The sequence below is a fragment of the Schistocerca nitens genome, chromosome 7 (assembly GCF_023898315.1).
Source record: "Schistocerca nitens isolate TAMUIC-IGC-003100 chromosome 7, iqSchNite1.1, whole genome shotgun sequence".
Lineage (NCBI taxonomy): Eukaryota > Metazoa > Arthropoda > Insecta > Orthoptera > Acrididae > Schistocerca > Schistocerca nitens.
This window is the reverse complement of record NC_064620.1, coordinates 306,868,352-306,873,351: the sequence shown is the minus strand read 5'-3', so window position 1 is coordinate 306,873,351 and position 5,000 is coordinate 306,868,352. Positions and strand designations below refer to the sequence as shown.

The 5,000-nt window shown below is 55.2% G+C and overlaps 1 non-coding gene across 1 annotated transcript in view; it reads right to left on the bottom strand.

Annotated features, from left to right (window-relative positions):
* The window catches only part of LOC126197233 (small subunit ribosomal RNA), a 1,909-nt gene extending 1,343 nt beyond the window's left edge, over window positions 1-566 (bottom strand). Inside the window, exon 1 of the ribosomal RNA XR_007539614.1 lies at window positions 1-566. This exon is cut by the window's left edge and continues 1,343 nt beyond it. This is a non-coding gene — a ribosomal RNA (small subunit ribosomal RNA).
* Between the last annotated feature and the right edge of the window lie 4,434 nt (window positions 567-5,000).

The window sequence follows — 5,000 nt, the reverse complement described above, 5'->3', positions numbered from 1 at the left end:
CAATAGATACTCGTTAAAGGATTTAAAGTGTACTCATTCCGATTACGGGGCCTCGGATGAGTCCCGTATCGTTATTTTTCGTCACTACCTCCCCGTGCCGGGAGTGGGTAATTTGCGCGCCTGCTGCCTTCCTTGGATGTGGTAGCCGTTTCTCAGGCTCCCTCTCCGGAATCGAACCCTGATTCCCCGTTACCCGTTACAACCATGGTAGGCGCAGAACCTACCATCGACAGTTGATAAGGCAGACATTTGAAAGATGCGTCGCCGGTACGAAGACCGTGCGATCAGCCCAAAGTTATTCAGAGTCACCAAGGCAAACGGACCGGACGAGCCGACCGATTGGTTTTGATCTAATAAAAGCGTCCCTTCCATCTCTGGTCGGGACTCTGTTTGCATGTATTAGCTCTAGAATTACCACAGTTATCCAAGTAACGTGGGTACGATCTAAGGAACCATAACTGATTTAATGAGCCATTCGCGGTTTCACCTTAATGCGGCTTGTACTGAGACATGCATGGCTTAATCTTTGAGACAAGCATATGACTACTGGCAGGATCAACCAGGGAGCTGCGTCAACTAGAGCTGAGCAGCCGGCCGCCCGGGAGTGTGTCCCGGGGGCCCGCGCGAACACGCAAGCGTCCGCTCAATTATTCTGCAAACAGGAGGAGGCTGGGCTCCCCTGCACGATACACCTCGAAACCCTCTCAGGTCCCGGCGGCGCGCAGCGCCGTCCTAAGTACTTGGTCGGGTTCGAGAGAGGCGCAATCGCCCGGAGATAGGCGAGTAGACGCTTTCAGTGCGACCACCCGTGCTCCCAACTGAGCTTGCCGCTGCCGACAGAGGCCCGGGAGCGTGCTGTCGTGGTGTTGCCGGCGGGAGACAACACGCGGCCACAAACAGTGACCGGGCAGCTCCAACGCCAGCGCCACAGAGGGGCAGAGCCCCACTTGGGTGCCAAAGCGAACTCTCCCAGCACAGCGCACGCGCCAACACATCCGCACAGCTGCGATACAAACCACCTGCGAGAACCGCGGGGGCGACCGAGCAGCAGACGGCGTCGCGGCGCCGAGTGCCGGGCGGCGGCGCATCCTCAACGCACACAGTCCTCAATCGGACCAGCACACTGCAGATGTCCACCGCGCTTCGCACCGGGCCCGGGAGGACCCACTTTGGCCGCACGGCGCCGCGCGCTGGGTGCGCCGGCACGCAGATGCGCCGCCTGCCGCCTCCGTCAGCCGGCGCGCCTGCCACTGGGCGCCCCCACCAGCCGGCTGCCGCGCGTGCGCCCACGCAGCGCGCGGCCAGCACGCCGGGCGCCCCCCCCTCACCGGCCGGGGACGGTCCCACCCAGCCACCGCCGCGTATCGCTTCATACCCACATGCCCACTCACGTTCGTGGGTATGACGGGTGTCGCTGAAGCAACCGGTTAATACCTGTACCGATCGTCGATATCAACGATTCACCTCCAGCGCGAACAACCGCGCAACAACGGATTTCCAGTTCATTTGCGTAACTTGGGCAGCAAACGTAGACATCCATCTACATTTGCGACTTCTACGAGTCTTGCATGCCTGGATGTTGTGTGTCACGACGCACTCCATCAGCATACATACACGCTGCGACGTGTGCACGAAAGAACACGTGGAAGGTGGCCAGCGTACGTATGCGAATGCCATTGCACAGCTGCGAAGCGCATTCAACACGCGAACTCCTGACCGACGAGCTAGAGGTGACAGGAGGGGAGGGGGGGGGGGGGCGGGGGCGATATACGTCCTATTGCAGTACACAATACAGTGGATAGCGGGACCATGTGGAAAGTAAGCAACACTCGCAAGATGTGAGGGTACGCACCGTAAAATGAATCAATACGCAGAACACCACAGTGTGCGCGAAGTGAACTATGTTGAGATGGTTGCAATTAGGCAACGCTACACGAATTCCTAGATTCATATAACTAACAATTACAGGGCAGGTTAAGGCGCAACGTGGGTTAGGTTAGGGCGCAACGTGGGTTAGGTTAGGGCGCAACGTGGGTTAGGTTTGGGCGCAACGTGGGTTAGGTTAGGGCGCAACGTGGGTTAGGTTAGGGCGCAACGTGGGTTAGGTTAGGGCCCAACGTAGGTTAGGTTAGGGCGCAACGTAGGTTAGGTTAGGGCGCAACGTAGGTTAGGTTAGGGCGCAACGTAGGTTAGGTTAGGGCGCAACGTAGGTTAGGTTAGGGCGCAACGTAGGTTAGGTTAGGGCGCAACGTAGGTTAGGTTAGGGCGCAACGTGGGTTAGGTTAGGGCGCAACGTGGGTTAGGTTTGGGCGCAACGTGGGTTAGGTTAGGGCGCAACGTGGGTTAGGTTAGGGCGCAACGTGGGTTAGGTTAGGGCCCAACGTAGGTTAGGTTAGGGCGCAACGTAGGTTAGGTTAGGGCGCAACGTAGGTTAGGTTAGGGCGCAACGTAGGTTAGGTTAGGGCGCAACGTAGGTTAGGTTAGGGCGCAACGTAGGTTAGGTTAGGGCGCAACGTAGGTTAGGTTAGGGCGCAACGTGGGTTAGGTTAGGGCGCAACGTGGGTTAGGTTAAGGCGCAACGTGGGTTAGGTTAGGGCGCAACGTGGGTTAGGTTAGGGCGCAACTTGGGTTAGGTTAAGGCGCAACTTGGGTTAGGTTAAGGCGCAACTTGGGTTAGGTTAAGGCGCAACTTGGGTTAGGTTAAGGCGCAACTTGGGTTAGGTTAAGGCGCAACTTGGGTTAGGTTAAGGCGCAACTTGGGTTAGGTTAAGGCGCAACTTGGGTTAGGTTAAGGCGCAACTTGGGTTAGGTTAAGGCGCAACTTGGGTTAGGTTAAGGCAGAAGTTGGGTTAGGTTAAGGCAGAAGTTGGGTTAGGTTAAGGCAGAAGTTGGGTTAGGTTAAGGCAGAAGTTGGGTTAGGTTAAGGCGCAACTTGGGTTAGGTTAAGGCGCAACTTGGGTTAGGTTAAGGCGCAACTTGGGTTAGGTTAAGGCGCAACTTGGGTTAGGTTAAGGCGCAACTTGGGTTAGGTTAAGGCGCAACTTGGGTTAGGTTAAGGCGCAACTTGGGTTAGGTTAAGGCGCAACTTGGGTTAGGTTAAGGCGCAACTTGGGTTAGGTTAAGGCAGAAGTTGGGTTAGGTTAAGGCAGAAGTTGGGTTAGGTTAAGGCAGAAGTTGGGTTAGGTTAAGGCAGAAGTTGGGTTAGGTTAAGGCAGAAGTTGGGTTAGGTTAAGGCAGAAGTTGGGTTAGGTTAAGGCAGAAGTTGGGTTAGGTTAAGGCAGAAGTTGGGTTAGGTTAAGGCAGAAGTTGGGTTAAGGGATGGTGTGTGTGGGGGGGGGGTGGGGTGGCGAGGTTCGTTGATAGTGATGGTAGTAAGTGGACGCCTGAGGCACTATCAGATATGTCACGTCAGTTGCACTTGTGGCTCATGGCAGGTGGCGCGCCCGTTCTGTGTTTGTGGCAAAGGAGTGGCACACCTGTGTCTTTCATTCCTGCCATTGTTTATGTGCTGTGAGATGCGGCAGTGTGGTGCTGTTGGGTGCACCCCTGTGTAGGACATGTGTGGGTGTTGGTGGCGTATCTGAGCAATGGTGGTTGTAGGAAGAGTGGGATATTCAGTTTTCTGGTTCGACGTCCCGGTCTGGTTATCATAGTGTGGATGGTGTACTGTGGCCGAGAGGATGCACTGGATGTTGTTCCATGCTGGTACTTAGATGTTGTGTCTGCGTCTGTTACAGGCATAGACTAGTGGGTGATGGAGTGTGTGGGTGACGTGTGGTTGACATTGTGTGCACAGACGTTCAGCATGTATAGGGACAGTTGTATGTGTTATCTATATTCCGATGACTGCGCGTATTACTAAGCACCGCCGCGTATAAGCTTAATGTATGTATAGTCAATGCCTGTTCTATCTCTGTACAGTAGTAGCGGTGCGACTGCACTAGCTAGCTACACCTCGCGGCATCGTCCCCCGGTGTATGGCATATGATTATAAACATTCTGTCTATTAGTCAAAACCGGTGGTGTGACTACGTCACATGTTTGAGGTGGGGGGACGCAACACCGTGCCGGTGGGTCAGGGCTGCGAAACACTTTCCCCACACTGGGGGCTCGGACCCTCATTACTCGTCCCAGTAATATATTGCGGAGCGCACATAGCCATTGCCCAGAGTCTTTGCGACTGCGAGTGCAACGCCCACGGGGACCGACGTGGATGGGGCGGCCCATAGCTGATCGCTCAGCATCGGAATCCGTACAGTGAGCGACGCGGTCGCGCACAGACTTAGAGCACGTTTAGGGACAGCGGGAATGTCGAATATTGGATAAAACTCTTCATGAAACGCAAGATATAGGTGTGGATTGCAACTTACGAGTGCGGGAAACGTCCGCCGTTCATCCGCTGGACTTGCGATTTTGGTGGGTGGGGTGGGGCACGTACGGGTGCGGGTGGCGTGATTGTCGGTCGACGACTTCGTGGTGGACAGAGGATGCCGTCTTTGTGGGTGGCGTCGGACAATGTGTACTGTGCGCCCAGCGATGTCGTATTCAGCTTGGCGTCTCATAGATGGCGGTATCGCCGTTGCAGGAGGCCTAGATGGCGTTATTGTTTGTGGTGCGCTCGACATGGTGGATGTAGTGTTGCCAGATTCGCGTAGATGGCTGTATTGCATGTGGTTTCGTCGTATTTTCATAGGTGGCGATGCTGTGTGGTTGGCGTTGTTGCGTTCACTTCCTGTAGATGGAGGTGTCGTATCTGGGCTGCATGTCAATGTAGTGTCGTCACATTCCGAGAGATGTCGTTCTTGTGCCCCTCGGTGGCACTGTCAACGTCGTCCCACAGGGGGCGGTATGGTGGCGTCCCCAAATAGACGCCCTAGTGGCCTGGCTATTTCACAGATGGCGCTGTCGTATGTAACATACGTCGGTGTGCTGCCACCATTCTCCCCTTCTTTATATGGCATTTATTTATTGCTGCCGTCTAGTTCGCTGTCTACAGACTT